Here is an 18,849-nt window from a genome sequence, read left to right as displayed (position 1 = left end):
CCCAAGCTCAAAAGAACGCAACAACAAATAACTCCATACACCTGGACAACTAAAACAAGGCCTGATTTCAGCATCCACACCTGAACGGAACCGTCAAATCCAGGTATTCAACACTCCTATTTCTTAAATGCGGACGCGTGTGGCTGCAACTTGATGATAATCTAAGACGTGCACGTTTAGAAGCCCTTCTATGCCACTCTAGAACCCTTTGTTGCTTTTCGTAAAATACTCCCGTGAACTCTGCAGGAGGGGAGGTAAACCTAATGGTCATGGTCTCCAGATCCTTTGCACTAAGAACAAAGAACATCGCAAATTTAGTGTAACTCCCAGAGCGAACATAATCTTCCAGCGATACTGTCTTCAGACAAACATTGTGATGTTTGAGAAACTGCCGGTACTTACGACGCCATTTGTTTTTTTCACCACGAGAAATCAACGATCCCTAAAATATAAATGATAGGTTGAAAATACTTAGTGTCTATAAAAAGAGATACATACCATCAAAAAACCAAATGCAACAATTAGTTCTACCACCTTCGTAACAAGAAGTTAGACATAGACTTGTCTATATATGGATGTATACAACAATAAATCATGTGTAGATACGGGTGCATCAATTTTAGTCAAAATTAAGACAAGCATTTCAAAAAGGAACGAGTACTACAGAATGCAAATTTCTGAAGATCATCACCTCGACAAACAAGTTCTCTAGTTTTGGAAAGCATTGCAGCAATTCAACGACGGTGTCCACCTTATAATACATGTAGATAAGCAAGGTCTTGACAGATTGACGCATTGTTGTTAGACTGACTGCCTTCAAACCCTTGATGAAAATTAACAGAAGATGGATCACAAAACTAATAGCATAAAGGTTGGATGAAATAAAACTTGTTTCCTCACAAATAAAGTTAAGCTGGAAGTATCATAAAAACTCAATACCTCAAGACACGTCAGACGACATGGATATGGTTCAGACGAAGAGACATCAGTTACCTCCAAGTCCTGACTCTGCATGAAGAATACAACATAGACCATCAAATTAATAGAACAAACATCGGAACAAGTACAGCTATGTTCCAGTATTAAGGAAAGTCAGTACCTCAAGACACTTCGAGGGAGACACAAACACGAATTCACCCAACGTCTCTAGTTTAGGTGCAGAGACAACGGTTATCGAATAGTCGTCAACCAGACAATCAACAATCAACCGTCGAAGTGAAGGGGCATCCTCAACAATGAGTTCCCCGTGTGGACAACAAATGTCAATGCTTACAAGGTTAGATGAGTTTATTGTGACACGACGACCTCCTCTATTGCAAACAAACAGGAGAGACTCAAGTGCAGGGCAACTAGAGTGGATTATGCTTTGCAGCAACGCGTCTGATATATCAACAGCCACAGGCGAGAGTCTTTTCACCAGTGGTAGCTTAAGTGTCCCTATGTAATTGTATGGTATTTGGCAAAGAGCAAAGCCGAGGGTGTGGAGAGAGGAGGAAAAGCGAAACACGGACTCCGGTGCCGAGGGCGTAGTTGAAGTGCATAGATCCAATAGAGTTACCTCTTGTGTCAGAAATTCTGGGAAGACGTAGTAGAACTCAAGAACCTGGATATTGTTCAACTTCCAGGATCAGAGCCAGGCATCAACGGTGGAGAGCCTGCACTGTAGGTAGCACGCCGGAATAGAGAGGCGGCTAACCGAGCCAACATGGCCGGACATAATGGATTCCGGAAGACTGACAACAGGATTTTGACAGAGCCGCATTCCGGAATAGCATTTGCGAACGGGCTCCTTGGTGAAGGCGCACAGATGAGATATGGTCTCGATATGAACTTTTTCACCATCGTTAAAAAGACGAGAGTCAGAGATCTCGCGGCAGTCGAGATTCAGAGGAGCGATGGGCCACAAAGGATGCCAGCGACGTGCGAGGATTCGAGTACGGATGCCATCCTTGATGGGAAGATGAGAGATGATCTCACCTAGGACGCCGTCGGCGAGATCGCTGATGCGATCCGCACGACATCCCTCTTCTTCCTCATCGGATCGGGAGGGAGCACGGTCGCCGCTTCCATCCCCTCCGATGACCAGCACACCACCAGAAAGCGGCGTCACCGGTGGCGCCACTCTCGACCTCTTGATGCTACGAGCAGCGCTTTCCATCTCCACCTCCGTTGCTGGGGTGGGGCCGCCCACAACCAGTGCTCACTGAGGTGTATCTGGTGCTCACTGAGGTGTATCTAGAGAAATGGATTACACCCTGTCAATCCACGAGACGGCTTAAATACCCATGACGGGGAGCGGAGGGGTCCAGATTAATTACATCTTCTATTTTTCTTTCTGACAGGGGGCCCGGGTTAAGTACTACTCGTAGCAAGTCAATGGTAGGTGACTGCTTGAAACATTAAATAGAACCACGGCTTTCAAGGTACGAGATGCACTGTTGCACATGCAGACCAGGCACGGGCGTGCCCGTCCGTGTATTAATTATTTACGGCACACATTCAATAGAAGAATCTGTTTGACGCCGGAAGCACGGTTCTATAGTCATCTTGCCTCTACGAGTAGCAAAATTTTCCACGGACACATTCACATTTAAGTCAATAGAAGATTCAAGGCCGTGCCTCTGCTTTGCAAATGATTCTGCTAAAGCGCTCCTGTGACGGCTTGTCACGTACCAGACACACGGTACGGCTTGGCATTGTCACGTACCAGACACACGGTCCTGCCTTTGGCATTGTGACGCACTGTTCTACATGCCACACAGGCATGTAGAACAGTTCGTGTCTACGTTCGTGTCTCTTTGTGTTCCACATGATTCCGTTGACTCTAACACCAGGAGAGGCACAGTATGGAGGCTCAGAGAGTCATCCTTGTGTTTTACGCGGGATCACAATTATCACAGGCACGGGCATGAAGCGCGTAAAGGCATGGTCGGTGGTATTACATAGAGTCATGCTAACCTTAGTCTTACGCACAGCCACGGGTGTTTACTCTGTGAGGCATGGAATGGCCTATACGAGAGACCCTATTTTTAAAAGCGTATTTCCTTGTACGGGCATAAGCACGTGCATACATCATAGAGGCACGGGTGTTTACTCTGTGTTTTGGTGTCAAGGGTCACAAGCACGGGCATACAGCCCTCAAAGGTCTTCTAATTACATAGAGTCACGCATAGAGGTTTTCTAATTGTATTCACAATGAGTCGGTGGAGAGGCATGGTTTATTCTTACCCGGAGTCACGATTGTGCGATTATTACGGAAACCTAATAGAATTGGACGACTGTCCGTGTTACAATTGTTTTCGTTGTAAGATTTTAACTCAAATGCACGAACCGTCAAGTGTGACAGTGTTTCAAGTCAGAGGTCACCTTCGTGTCTCTTTGTGCTCCAAATGCATCCGTAAAGATGCTCAGGGAGGCATGCTTGTGTTTTACGTGGAGCCACGTTCGTGCGTTAATTGCGGAAACCCAACGTGCGTGTTACAATTAAGTCACTAGAATATTCAAGGACGTGCCTCTACTTTGCAGATGATTCTGCTAAAATGCGGACAAAACCAAGTGAATGAAGTGATGGCAGAACCACGGCTTTTCAAGAACGAGACACACGGTCCTGCCTTCGGCATTGTAAAGCACTGTTCTACATGCCACACACAGGCACGACCGTGATTCCACGTGCCTTAGTAGCATGTAAAGACGTGATTCTCTCATAGCAAACGCCGTGAACCTACTACCAGGAACTATATCCATTTGTAAAATAGAAACGCAAACACAACCGTGACCCGTTGTGTTTGAAATCTTTGCATCACAGAAGCACCGCGTGAAGGCACATGAGGCACGGTTGGACACGCATCACAAGCATGGTTATTTGAAGTACTTACAGTAATGCATTCATAACAGAAGAACATGCATTAGAACAGGCTAGGCACAGTTACCACGAAAGCCACGGTTATGCAGCCCCAGAAGCATGACCCAGATTATGTGCTTAAAAACATTTTCGTTCCATAACGGTGGGCGTGACCATGCAACCGTGAGAGTCACGGTTGAACACTCACCGGTGCCATGGCCGTGGCTGCCTGTGCCCTTAGGTTATTTTTATCTCTCTATCATGCAGCAGAGAAGCATGCTTGTATGCTTACAACATCCACGTTCAGAAACCGACGCGGCTGCGGAAAATAACTTGGAAACATGTGCCTCTGATATTTTCATCCGCCGAGTAAACAATACATAAAGAAGCAAAAGGCGTTCTTATTTAAATTTGTTTTGTTTCTATAACTACAGAAAATTAACTTACAAGCCATTCTTATAACCACAGCACAAGAAAATAAACAATCCCCACCAATTGCTTGCTATTTCATCGCTCCACGTGCGGCCTTGTTTTTGAATGTTCAGCGATCCATTCTTCCTTCTCGACCCTTGTGCAACCCCACCCTTCTGAGTAGCTATTCAACCTATTTACCTGTAAAATTAATATTCATACATAAAAACAAAGTGACAGATTGCAGTCATCACTATTTTTTTGTTTATGTCTTGTTTAAGCTGCATTATTACCTTTTAATTTTTCTATTCATATTGTTCTTCGATACAAAAAAGTCTCCACTCAGACCTTTCCTTTCTGAAAATGGACTGCGCAGATTCCGTGCCTTGTCCCCGGCTTCCCTGCATGCATTTTGTGTGCCTGGCTTGTGTGATGTTTGATTCTGGCGTACATGCAAGACTTTGGTAAATGCTCCCTGCTGTCAGTGGGGTCATTGGAATTGCTGGCATCTGACGTCTTCCTCCTGGGCTTGGAGTGCATTGTCCTGAGCCGTTTGATGTCCTCAATGGTGTTGTCGGCCATTTCATTGACCTTGCCGTCTTCTCCTACTGCGATTTCCTCTTTTCCTCTTCAATCCTCATCCTCTCTTGTACTTCTGGGTTATTCGGGCAGTTTGTTTTCCTGTGACCCTTTTCTCCACAACGGCCGCACTTGGTTGCGGCTTTGTAGCCTTTTACTTTCTTCTCAGAACCAGCTTTGATTCTATATCCTTTTTTCGTACCCTTTGAGCCACTCATGGGAGGGTTCTTGAGAGTTTCGACAAGAATGCCTGTGTCCGGTTCCTCTGCAAGTGCCGCCATGACTTTTATTTTCATATCTACCGTACACTCACGCAGCACACGGTATGACTTCTCTTTTCTACATGCATTTGAATAGATATCCGACAACTCAGCGTAAGCGAGGCCGAATCTCATAGTTCCATCGTCTTGTACGGTCATGCTATCACCTTGACTTGTAGACAGAACTTTCAGACTTTTTGATAGATTCCTGGTCCATCTGGGGATGACAAAGGATTTTGGAAGTTGATCGATCATGCCTGTTTGGTCCATCACCTTAAGCACATGGCAGCACTGAATGCCATCCCTACTCATTTTCTTGCAGCTGCAATTGTATATTTCTTTTTGCTCATCCACATCTACCCTGAACTCAGACCTGTCAAATTCCTCGCCGGGATATGGTCTCCACACTTTATCTCCAGGATCAATAATCTTTTTAAAAAAATACGACCTCCCCTTTGCCAGATCAGAGCACTTGAAGTAAGTCTGGTTCTGTAGCTCCAGCTGGAATTTCCTAAAAATTTCATTCGTGTATACTTGACTTGCTTGCCTTTCAATCGGAAAACCGTCTCTAGTGATGGCGCCTTCTCTTCTGTTCGGTATCTTTTCTTGTCAAGCGTGGCGAGGCAATTTTGCTGAATCGTGTGATACGCATCAACAAACCTTTTTATAGTGTCCTTGTGGTCGACGTAATTCTTCCACATCGAATTCGTGCTCTCACTGCGAGTGGTTGTTGACGAGAAAGGATAGAAACAGTCCTTGAAGTAGGCCGGCACCCAAAATTTTTGGAGTTCCCATATCGTGTTCAGATGTTTGTTCCCTTCCACCTTATGCAGAGAAATTGCTGCTTTCCAGGGATGCTCAAACTCGTCTTAATCTAGTGAGTTTTTGACGATTTGAAATATATCATCAGACATCCCTGGGTGTTGCGCAAACACTGCTGCGTTATTTTCCTTCAGGTTCTTCCTAATATGCCACCAGCAGAACATGTGCCTCGTCCTCGGAAGAGCTTCCTTTATTGCAGTCTTCATCGCTTGGTCCTGGTCTGTTATTATGTATTTCGGCTCTTTACCTCCCATTGCCTCGACAAACGTGCTTAGGAGCCACTTGAATGACCCTATTTTCTCATCCTTCAAAAGGCCTACTCCAAATAAGACGGTCGACCCGTGGTTGTCGACACCTATAATTGGTGCAAATGGCAATCCATAGATATTCGTAGAGAATGTGGTGTCAAAAGACACGAAATCTCCATATAGATCATGATGACCCACAAGTATAGGGGATCTATCGTAGTCCTTTTGATAAGTAAGAGTGTCGAACCCAACGAGGAGTAGAAGGAAATGATAAGCGGTTTTCAGCAAGGTATTCTCTGCAAGTACTGAAATAAGTGGTAACAGATAGTTTTGTGATAAGATAGATTGTAACGAGCAACAAGTAACAAAAGTAAATAAAGTGCAACAAGGTGGCCCAATCCTTTTATAGCAAAGGACAAGCCGGAACAAACTCTTATAATAGGAAAAGCGCTCCCAAGGACACATGGGAATATCGTCAAGCTAGTTTTCATCACGTTCATATGATTCATGTTCGATACTTTGATAATTTGATATGTGGGTGGACCGGTGCTTGGGTGCTGTTCTTACTTGAACAAGCATCCCACTTATGATTAACCTCTATTGCAAGCATCCGCAACTACAACAAAAGTATTAAGGTAAACCTAACCATAGCATGAAACATATGGATCCAAATCAGCCCCTTACGAAGCAACGCATAAACTAGGGTTCAAGATTCTATCTCACTAGCAACCCATCATCTACTTATTACTTCCCAATGCCTTCCTCCAGGCCCAAATAATGGTGAAGTGTTATGTAATCGACGTTCACATAACACCACCAGAGGCTAGACAACATACATCTTATCAAAATATCAAACGAATACCAAATTCACATGACTACTCATAGCAAGACTTCTCCCTTGTCCTCAGGAACGAACGTAATTACTCACAAAGCATATTCATGTTCAAAATCAGAGGGGTAATAATATGCATATAGGATCTGAACATATGATCTTCCACCAATTAAACCAACTAGCATCAACTACAAGGAGTAAGCAACACTACTAGCAACCTACTAGCACCAATCCCGGACTTTGAGACAAGAATTGGATATAAGAGATGAACTAGGGTTTGGAGATGAGATGGTGCTGGTGAAGATGTTGATGGAGATTGCCCTCTCCCGATGAGAGGAGCATTGGTGATGACGATGGTGATGATTTCCCCCTCCGGGAGTGTCGTGGTTTTGTCACGGCAGATGTCCTCGTGAAAGGACTTAGTCATGGAGCCATCGCAACGGGTTAGCTTTAAGGGGTTAAAGCAGACACAGGGACGCAAGGGAGTTCATACTAGTTTGGCCCCTTCAATGAAGGTAAAAGCCTATGTCTAGTTGTGATGGAATTGATGGGGTTTCGATGACTAGGGAGCAAAACAAGCTTCGCCTAAGTCTCGAGTTGTTGTCTGTTGTCCTTGAACCGCTGCCGGGTCGTCCCCTTATATACATGGGTGACGCCCGTCGGTTTACAGAGTCCCAACACCGGCTCATATACGTGTTCGGTTTGGTCTCTACTTATTCCTAACTTACAATACAAGTTTACATACCAACGCCGGTTTACGGCTACAGGCCTTAAACCGATCATGGGCTTTAAGCCCTCATCTACCTTCATGGGCTTTAACATACTTAACTACTAATGAAGTTAATCCGGCCCAGATAGGCCGGTTTACGCCCAATAGTAATATCCCCAACATTAGGCCCCAGATTGATTTGAACAGGTTCATGTCAATCCTTTAGCAAAAACTTCATCTTCAACATCTTCTTGTAGTTTGGTGAACTGTCGTGACGTCATCTTCTCTGATTACTGTAAACCGGAGTGACGTCATCTGTCATAAAGAAACTATCCATGATACCTTCTTGTTTAATAGATCTGCGACAATCGAGGCGACAGCTCCGTTTCCAAATTCGCGGCCCCTTGATTCTCGCGCCTGACACATGTCCCTTTGTTTATAAATAGGACCAAAGGGTCATTTCTTTTTTCCCCTTCGTGCCCTTCTGCTTCGTCTTCCTCGCGTCACCCAGCTTCGGAGCTCCGCCGCCGCCGTCAACTACTGCACCAACCTTGGCCGCTGCATCACCCTGGGCGTACCAGAGCACCGCAGCGACCTTCCGTGTCTTCCTCAGCTCCGGTAAGTCTTCTATCTTTTTCATTATAGATCTGTTCTAGGGTTTCCATGCTCTCTAATGTTCATCGCCTCCTCCTTGTTCATATGCTAGATCTTTAGACGAGTCTGTGAATCTTTGCTTCTGTGTAGGAGTAGTTTTTACCCTCTATTTTCATTTTCGCATATTAAGACCATAGATCTTATCCGTAGCGATGGCTCATTGATTCGGCATTGCTCCTTTTGGGCCTTGAATTTTTATCTCTTTTATGAACATGTTCCAAATCCAACGCTGTAGTATAATCTTGTGAAACATGTTTCTGCATACTTACTCATCTGCAATCTCGACTGTTTCAATGTTTAGACCAGGCGGTTTAACTTTGTAGAAAAAATTGCCAAACCGGTTGTCGGAGTAAATAGCCATGGGTAGCCTAGCCGGCTTCCCCTGGCCCTTCTGAAAAAGTTACGAGCCCGCCCGGCTCTCAAGAATCCAAGACATGGAGCCGCCTTCCCCTAGCTGGCTGCAACCCAGGCTGGCTTTCGGAAGGCGGTCCGGCTTTAGCCCTCATGAGAAGGCCGACTCCAAGAAGCCGGCCATGAGAAGGCCGACTCCAAGAAGCCGGCTCCCCATAAAGCGGTCAAGACCGTACCCCCAAAGTTTGCACCCACCTAACGGCGGTGCGACGGGGCGTGGCTATAGTAAAGCCTGCCACCCCCGAATCACGGAGCACGCCCGGCATTGTGCGCCGTACGGGCTAGGCGACCCGTCCGGCACGGCACTGTTGCCATGTTGAGCCTGGCGTCACCCACTACGGGCCACCAGCGTGGCCCACGGACGGTGGGCCCCTTTGAGCAGAGACACGCCCGAAGGCGGCCACACCTCCAACTAGTCGGCCCAAGACAGAGCCGGCTCCCCGCAGCCGGCTTGCCGCCTTCCTCGAAGAGGACGCCCCATTAAGGAGACAAGACACGGAAAGGCTACAGCGATCGCCTGACAGGCGGCGGTACTATAGCCGCGCTTGCCACGATGGAGCTCACGTCAACAAGATGAAGCCACAGTAACCAGCCGCCGACCAGGCCCTGGATAGTGGGGCCTGCATGTCGACCAAGGGGCCGGCAGCCGGCGGGACCCACCAGTCGGCGGGCCCCAGCAGCCGGCGCAGAAGCCGGCGAGCGCAGTCACAGACGGCTGGGCCCCGTGCCTAGCCGGATTACCATTGTACCCCCGGGGGGTAGGCCTATATAAACCCCCCGGAGCACCCATGCAAAGGGTTCGAACCTTAGCTAATTCTAGACACAAAAATCAAGGAGAAGAAGCAGGCTAGCCGCGCCCTTCTTCCTCCTTCCCCCCAAAACAACTCAAGGAGCGTTGTGTAGCCACTTGATTCATCTAGTGAACATGCGGAGAACCCGCAGAGCAGCAGTAGGGGTGTTATCTCCACGGAGAGCCCCGAAGCTGGGTAAGATCCGCCGGCGTGCATGTCTTTGCCTTATCCCGTTTCCAGGCACCGGCGATGTCTTACTGGCTCCCACAATGATAAGCCACCCGTTGGCATATGTCGCACCTACCACCCGACATTTGGCGCCCACCGTGGGGCCAGGTGCACCGTCGTCCGGAGACCTGTTCTGGACGGGAACCTTATTCCTCCCCCGCGAGCGTAGCCAGCCCGGCACGCCCGATGGCGCTTGCCACGACGCGCTGCAAGGCGTCAGCAGCATCTGCGTGGCAGGTGGCCTCCCCGATCTCCTCGACAAAACTCTCATCTCCGACGAGCTCGCCTCCGATGCGGGCACCGACCACCTTGCCAACCTTCTCGGCCAGCTCCATGTCTCCAGCGAGCTTGCTGCGGACCTGGAGTCGGTTGGCTCCACCGACCCGATGCCTGACGACTCCGACACGGCCTCCTACGAGACCTTCCCCACCAACGTCACGATCTACAACGACCCGCTTCCTCGAGCCGACGGCTGCGATGCTGTCACCGCCGAAGTGATGGTTGTCGGCCACGGCGGCCTGACCGACGAGAGCACCCACGACGCCTCGCGCGCGGCGGCCCACGACTTGTCCGCCCCCCTCCCGGCTAATGCCGACGATGAAGCACTGGAAGCATGCCGCCTCGCCCTCCTCGCAGAAGGCCGGAGGCTGGCCTCTGTAAGACGCCTCACTGAGGCCTACCAGTGCGAAGCTGACCGCGCCGCCTTCGGCACGCCGGCCACTGGCGGGCCAAGCCGGGCCGTCCTTGTCAAGCAACGCGGCGCCGTCATCGCGGACACACTGGGAGTCGACCGCCCGGTCTATGCCACGCCGCTCGAGAACTTGCGTGCCGCCCAGGCGGCCGTAGACGAGTTGGATGGCTTGGAGGCCGAAGACCTCCCCCACATGACCCGGCGCATCCAGCAATTGATTGACGCAGCCGCGCAGCGGCACAAAGCCAATGCCCGCGCGGGAAGCCCTCCCTCGCGCCGAGAACACGGCGCGACGTCCCGGACGCCGACTACGAGCGACACCCGCGTGCGGCGCGAGAAAGAGCCGGCTGCCAGCCGCAGCCGGACCCGGATCTCCATCGAGCGAGACGCGGACGGTCATCCCCGAGCCATGGAATGGCGGGGTGACCCGCCTCCGCCTCTTCCCCGTGGAGAGAGCTATCCCGCCTCGCCGCCAGTGGCGCACCCGACTCTCAGCGGCCGGCTAGGCCGCCGCGAAGGAATCGGCGAGAATGACGCCCGCCATCGGATCGACCGCCTGGCGCGATCCCTAGCGTTGGAAGAAGAAGATGATGTCGGCCCGCCTTGTTTCGGCCCCCGCATCCGCGACGAGCCCTTTCCCAAAGGGTTCTCGCTCCCAAGAGACACGCCCAAGTACAACGGCTCCGTGAAGCCGGAAGATTGGTTGATCGACTACTCCACGGCGGTCAGCATAGCCAACGGCAACCGGCGCGTTGCCATGAAGTACGTGCCCCTCATGCTGCAAGGCACGGCGCGGACCTGGCTCAACAGCCTCAAGCCGTGTAGCATCAACAGCTGGCTAGATTTCACAGAAGCCTTCATACGCAACTTCACCAGCACCTACAAGCGGGCTCCCAAGCCCAGACAGCTCTCCTTGTGCGTACAAGGCCCCGCCGAGTCCACTCGTGATTACCTCACGCGTTGGGCCGAGCTCCGCAACTCCTGCGAAGGGGTGCACGAGGTGCAAGCCATAGAATACTTCACAGCCGGATGCCGAGAAGGCACCCTCCTCAAGCACAAGCTCCTCTGCGATGAGCCGGCTACCCTCGACGAGCTTCTGGACATAGCGGACAAGTACGCCACCGCCGACTCCTCGATGAAGACCGAGCTTCGGGTAGACGCGTCCGGAAAGGTACTCAACCCGGCGCCCAAGACGCCGGCTGGGGATTCCGGCCGACACCCCAACTCAAACGACCACAAGCGCAAGGGCCCCGCGCCGCCTCCCGCCAGCCGACAGGTGGCCACAGTCGAAGATGCGCCGCCTGAAGAACGACTGGCGCCCAAGAAACCCAAGGGCGGCAGGCCGGCTTGGCAGCTGGCTTTCTCCTACGAGCAAACTCTCGACGCCCCTTGCAAGTTCCACAGCGGCGCGAAGCCATCCAACCACACGACCCGGAAGTGCAATTGGCTCACCCGAATCTCCAAGGGCGAGGGTCTCTTGCCGCCTCCGCCTGCCGGCCCGCCGCCTCTGGCCCCGCCGCCTCCGGCCGCTCGGCCCGCAGTCGGAGCCGTGCATGACGAGTTCCTTGACAAGCAAGCCACCTACATCGTCTTTACCAGCCAGCCCGAAGACCGGCGCAGCAAATGCCGAGAGCACCAGGAAGTCAGCATGGTCGCTGCCAACCCCGCCGGACACATGCATTGGTCAGAAAAGCCCATCAGCTGGAGCCGGGCCGACCATCCGGAGGTGATGCCGTCTCCTGGCTCTTATGCTTTGGTCTTGGAAGCCACCCTCGCAACGGACAGACGCGTCGCCCGCTTCTCCCGTGTGTTGATAGACGGCGGGAGCAGCATCAACATCCTGTACCGTGACACCCTGGAGAAACTAAATGTCAAGATGAAGCAGCTCGTGCCTACGCGGATAGTGTTCCATGGCATCGTACCCGGCCTGTCCTGTGCCCCCATTGGCAAAATCAAGATTGATGTACTTTTTGGGGACAAGGAGCATTTCCGCCGGGAAGCGATCTGGTTTGAAGTGGTGGACCTGGAGAGCCCTTACCATGCATTGCTTGGCCGACCTGCCTTGGCCAAATTCATGGCAGTTCCCCACTATGCATACCTCAAGATGAAGATATCAAGCACCAAAGGCATCATCACCGTAGCCGGTGATTATAAGAAGTCCTCCGAGTGTGCGGCGGCCAGCAGCCGGCTGGCCGAGTCCCTTGTGATTGCCGAAGAGAAGAAGATGCTGGACCGAGTCGTGGCCATAGCCGGCAAGCAGTCGGTCGTGTCCCCCGACCCCAAGGAGCACGATGCACAGGGATCTTTCCAGCAGGCCAAGGAGACGAAGAAGATACCTCTTGACCCCGAGCATCCAGAGAGGTTTGCCTTCATCGGGGAAAACCTGAACGGCAAATAGGAAGGTGAGCTCGCCGATTTCCTCCGTGAGAATCGGGACATCTTTGCATGGTCCCCCAAGGACATGCCGGGTGTTCCGAGGAAATTCGCCGAGCACAAACTACACGTTCGAGAAGACGCAAAGCCAGTCAGGCAACCCCTTTGCCGATTGTCAGAGGAGAAGCGCAGGATTGTAGGGGAGGAGATAGCCCGGCTCTTGGCGGCCGGCTTCATCATGGAAGTTTTCTTTCCAGAGTGGCTCGCCAACCCGGTCCTTGTGCTAAAGAAGAACAACAAGTGGCGCATGTGTATAGACTACACGAGCCTCAACAAGGCCTGCCCCAAAGATCCTTTTGCCCTGCCAAGGATTGACCAAGTGATAGACTCCACAGCCGGATGCGAGCTGTTGAGTTTTTTGGATGCTTACTCCGGATATCATCAGATAAAGCTAGACCCGGACGACCACCTGAAGACCGCCTTCATCACGCCATTTGGAGCCTTCTGCTACCTGACTATGACATTCGGCTTGAGAAATGTCGGTGCCACTTTTCAGCGTTGCATGCAGAAGTGCCTCCTCAAGCAACTCGGCAGAAATGCTCACGTATACGCGGATGACATCATGGTGAAGACGGAGAAGCGCGGCACCTTGCTGGGAGACCTCAAGGAAACGTTTGAAAACCTACGCCTGTTCCAAATCAAGCTCAACCCCGAGAAATGCGTGTTCGGAGTGCCAGCCGGCCAGCTCCTAGGCTTCCTGGTCTCCGAACGCGGCATCGAATGCAACCCGGTGAAGATCAAGGCCATCGAGAGAATGGCGATCCCCTCCAAGCTTTGAGACATTCAGAAGTTCACCGGGTGCTTAGCCTCCTTCAACCGCTTCATCAGCCGGCTCGGAGAGAAGGCTCTCCCTCTCTACCGCCTCATAAAGAAGAGCACTCACTTCGAGTGGAACGATCAGGCCGACCAAGCTTTTCACGAGCTGAAGAAGATGCTGGCCACGCCGCCTGTCCTCGCGGCGCCGACTGAGAAAGAGCCCATGCTCCTCTACATCGCTGCAACCAGCCGGGTGGTCAGCACCGTCATCATAGTCCAGCACCCAGAAGAAGGCCGAGCGCAGCCGGTCCAGAGGCCGGTGTACTATTTGAGTGAGGTGTTGTCCGCCTCGAAGCAGAACTACCCGCACTACCAAAAGATGTGTTATGGCGTGTACTTCACCGCCAAGAAGCTGAAGCCCTACTTTCAAGAGCATCCCGTCACGGTCGTATGCACTGCCCCGCTAGCCGAGATCATAGGCAGCCGGGATGCATCCGGCCGGGTGGCGAAATGGGCCATCGAGCTGGCCCCGTACACGATCTTCTACCAGCCCCGCACTGCCATCAAGTCCCAAGCACTGGCCGACTTCCTCGTTGACTGGGCTGAGACCCAGTACCTGCCACCGGCTCCCGACTCCACCCATTAGCGCATGCACTTCGACGGGTCCAAGATGCGCACCGGCTTGGGAGCCGGCATCGTCCTTACCTCTCTGAAAGGCGACAAGCTCAGATACACGCTACAGATCCACTTTGCCGCCTCCAACAATGTGGCCGAGTACGAGGCGCTCATACATGGGCTCCGGCTTGCCAAAGAACTTGGCATTCACCGGATCCTATGTTATGGCGACTCGGACCTGGTAGTCCAGCAATCATCCGGCGACTGGGACGCCAAGGACGCGAATATGGCGAGCTACCGCTTCCTGGTCCAACAACTCAGCGGATATTTTGAAGGATGCGAGTTCCTCCATGTACCGCGAGCCGACAACGAGCCAGTCGATGCCCTGGCTCGAATAGGCTCCACTCGGCAAGCAATTCCAGCCGGCGTCGCTCTCCAACGCCTCCTCAAGCCATCTATCAAGCTGTCTCCACAGTCTGATTCCATCTTCGTGCCGCCTGACCCCGATGCGACCGAGTCTAGCTCGAAGAACCAAGCAGGCGACCCCAAGACCCCCGTAGCCGGCCCGGCGACTTCAGCAGCCGGCTCGAGGACTTTGGCAGCCGGCTCGGGGACTGTGGTAGCCGGCCCGGGGACTGCACCAACACTACAGCTGACGGCCGACTCCAGCACCTCACCGCCCAGCCCGCCCACCCTGGTGGCAGTAGCCACATTGGCAGTAGAAGAAGTCGCGGCTCCATCATGGGCTCAGTCCATCCTCAACTTCCTAGTAAACCAAGACCTGCCGGCTAACGAAACAGAAGCAAGACAAGTCCAACGTCGAGCCAGAGCATACACAATCGTCAACAGAGAACTACTCAAGTGCGGTGTCACTGGAATCCTCCAACGGTGCGTCGAGCAAGAGAAGGGCATTGCAATCCTCACAGACATTCACCAAGGTGAATGCGGCCACCATGCAGCCTCAAGATCACTTGTCGCCAAAGCCTTCCGCCATGGTTTCTTCTGGCCGACTGCTTTGGATGACGCCAAAGAACTGGTTAAACATTGCAAGGGGTGCCAACTCTTCAGCTCCAAGCAACACATGCCGGCCTCGGCACTCAAGACCATTCCCCTCACTTGGCCCTTTGCCGTTTGGGGACTGGACATGGTGGGCCCATTCAAGACGGCGCGCGGCGGCATGATGCATTTGCTCGTCGCCGTGGACAAATTCACCAAGTGGATTGAGGCAAAGCCGATCAAGAAGCTGAATGGGCCGACTGCCGTGACGTTCATTGCAGACATAACAACTCGGTACGGCGTGCCGCACAGCATCATCACCGACAATGGCACGAATTTTGCCAAAGGAGCCTTGGCACGCTTCTGCGCAGCCCAAGGTATCTGGCTGGACTTAGCATCCGTCGCCCACCCGCAGTCAAACGGCCAGGTCGAGCGAGCCAACGGCCTCATCCTCTCCGGTATCAAGCCTCGACTGGTCGTACCTCTGGAGCACTCAGCCGGCTGTTGGCTCGATGAGCTGCCGGCTGTCCTCTGGAGCCTGCGCACTACACCAAACAAGTCAACCGGCTTCACCCCTTTCTTCCTTGTGTATGGTGCCGAGGCGGTCATCCCAACTGACATCAAATTCGACTCGCCTCGAGTAACCATGTACACGGAAGCGGAGGCCAAGGAAGCACGAGAAGATGGCGTCGACCTGCTGGAAGAAAGCCAGCTATTAGCCCTCAGCCGGTCTACCATCTACCAGCAGGGTTTGCGCCGCTACCACAGCCGGAAAGTCAGGCCAAGATCTTTCCAAGAGGGCGATCTTGTGCTCCGGCTGATCCAGCGAACAGCCGGCCAGCACAAGCTCGCAGCCCCTTGGGAAGGCCCCTTCACCATCAGCAGAGCTCTAGGCAACGACTCCTACTATCTGATCGACGCACAGAAGCCGAAGGCGCGCAAGAGAGACGACTCCGGCAAGGAGTCGGAACGACCATGGAACGCCAACCTCCTCCGAAGGTTTTACAGTTGAAATGCAGTATGTACCGCGCTAACTTTTGTATTAAGTACAAGACAATAGGCTCCCCGAGGAAGGCTCGGGGACTGCCATCCCTTATTTATGAATGAAAAGTATCATGCTTATGACCTTGTCGTATCATTTACTTATTCCGTCCAGCACCGAGTTCGACTATTCGGCTCGGGGACTGGCCGACTGGAGTTATGTTACAAGTCCTACCCGCAGTCAGACAAGTAGTGTGCCGGCTCTCAAGCCTTCTCTTGCCAAAGTCGCAGTCCGAAGAACCGGCTGTCCGGCTGGCAAGAGTTAAAGGTAGGAACGGGCGCCCACATGAAAAACGGCTAGGGACTAACGGACTAATATAATAAAAGCCGGTTTTTCTCACACCGCCGACTGGCTACTAGAGTAGCCGGCCGGCCGGTTTCCATTCACTTCACTTTAATCCAAGAAAGCTCAAGTACTTGCCTCCCCAAAGAGGGAAGGCGGCAAAGGAAAAAGCCTAAGGATAAAAAAGCATACGCGAATGGAAACCAAACATGCACATGATAATATTTACATAAAAAGACCTTCGAGAGGCCAGCATTCAACATAGTTTGGATACACTCCCAGTGGGTGGAACTGCAAAAACTTAACAAAGATTGTTCAAAGACAACAAAGCAGGAGAGATAAAGACGGCAGGTCAAGCTGGTAGAGTGGCTGATGAGCCAAATTGGTTGGCGGAGACGGTCGTGCCGGCTGAAGGAGCGGCCGGCTGACGAACTTCGGCTTGGTCGCCGCCTCCAGCAGAGGGCGCGCTTCCACGCGCCTCGTTGCTGGAGGCACGGTCGGCCTGAGGTCGGCTGGTTGTTCCACTAGCCGGCTTGACGTCTTCGCCGCCCTCGTCTTCGTCTTCTTCGCCCTCGTCGCTGGAGGCAATCTCCTCCACCGAGTCCTCGCCCACCGCCGGGTCCAGCCCGAACCACTCCTCCGACTGAGCAACACCGTCATCATCGATTTCGGGCACGAAGACGCTGATGTCGGCGCACTCGGCGATCGTCGAAGCTTGCTGGGTGATAGCCGGCCTCACCTCCTCCAGCTCCGCGTCGGCCTCCATCCGCCAAGTGCGCAACTGGTCCAGAATCAGCCCTGGGTACCAAGCCCGAACGAATTCCAACGCCCTCCCGGCTTCGAGGCGGGCCGCTGACGCTTTCCAAGCCTCGAAGCGACCAACTGCGACTTCCAGCCAGTCGGCAGTTCGGCTTGGGGTTCGGGGGATCGTCTCGCCGGGCCAGAGGGCGGCCAACACTTGCGCCCCGGCACGTTGGAGCCGGCGAAGCATCCGATGAGCCGGCTACAACCGTGCCTGGAAAGCCAGGAGCTGCTCCTCAAGGGTCCGGTTTGCATCCGGCGCAATGTCGGCCCCCGCTTGACGGCGCGCCTCGCGATGGGTCTCAATGCTTTGGGCGGCGAAGGCGGAGTAGCCCGGGAAGTAATCTGCAAGAAACAACAAGCAACAGCTCAAGATAAGTCAAAAACCCAAGCGGCAAGAGGCAGGGGAGGGCCGAGGAAGGCAGCTTACCGTTGATCAAGTCCTCGATCCGGCCGAAACCTTCGTCCAGGCGTCGCCGGGTCTCAGACCAGGTCACCGCCGCCATCTCATACTCCGCCATCAAGGCGTCTTCGCTTTCCTGCGCCGCCTGCAGGGCCGCTTTGTGGCTCTCCTCTTGGTCGGCCAGCCTCTTGGCTAAGCGATGCCTTTCCTGGACCAAGGCGGCGCACTCGGCCTCCTTGGTATGAAGGGCGGCCTTCGCCTCACCGAGCTCCTTCCTCAAGTCGGCGTTGGCCCCTGAAGACAAAGAAAAACCAATAAGAAAAGAGTCGTCAAGAAAGATCCGACCCGACTGCGTAGGAGTCGGCCCGAATCTCGGGGACTACACCCAGTGGGTGCGCTGACGCGCCCCCACAGGAGACAGACAAAATCGAGTACTTACTTCGGCTGTCGGCCAGGTCGTCGGTCCGCCGGCTCAACTCCCGAGCCTGGGAGTCGAAGGCGGCAGCACGAAGGTTGTGGTATTCCTGAAAGTTCAGAAAGAAGAAAAGTAAGGTGGCCGTCGAGAAAGATCCGACCCGACTGTGCAGCAGTCGGCCCGAATCTCGGGGACTACACCCAGTGGGTGCGCTGACGCGCCCCCACGGAAGAAATTAAGAAAGCAAAGCAGCCAAGAACGAAGGGCTCACCCGGATAGTGGCTCGCATTGACAAGAACTCTTGGTTGAGCTGTTGCAGCCGGGCAGCCTGAGCTTGCAGCCGGCTCCGGACCCCTTGAGCCGCCGCATCTAGCTCGCCAGTCCTCCCGCTGGGAGTCCACTCGGCCGCCTCCAGATCTTCCGCCGGCTGGCCTGCGCCCGCGGTTCGGCGCAACTCCGGCGAAGCGGCGCTTCCCCCTGCGCGCCGGCCCGTCGCCAGCTGCACCTCGAGGCCGGCTCTGTTCTCCGGCTCACCCCCGGCCGGCCCCTCTGGCGCCGCTGACGATTGACCGCCTTGGCCCGCTCCGGTTGGCGCTGCTGGCGGCACTCTCCCCGCCAAGGCCGCGGGG

General features: G+C 53.2%; 1 pseudogene; it reads right to left on the bottom strand.

Annotated features, from left to right (window-relative positions):
* Window positions 1–4,445: 4,445 nt before the first annotated feature.
* The window catches only part of LOC119357986, a 37,822-nt pseudogene continuing 23,418 nt past the window's right edge, over window positions 4,446–18,849 (bottom strand).

The sequence above is a fragment of the Triticum dicoccoides genome, chromosome 2A, assembly GCF_002162155.2.
Source record: "Triticum dicoccoides isolate Atlit2015 ecotype Zavitan chromosome 2A, WEW_v2.0, whole genome shotgun sequence".
In the NCBI taxonomy this organism is placed as follows: domain Eukaryota; kingdom Viridiplantae; phylum Streptophyta; class Magnoliopsida; order Poales; family Poaceae; genus Triticum; species Triticum dicoccoides.
This window is presented reverse-complemented; position numbering and strand designations above follow the sequence as displayed.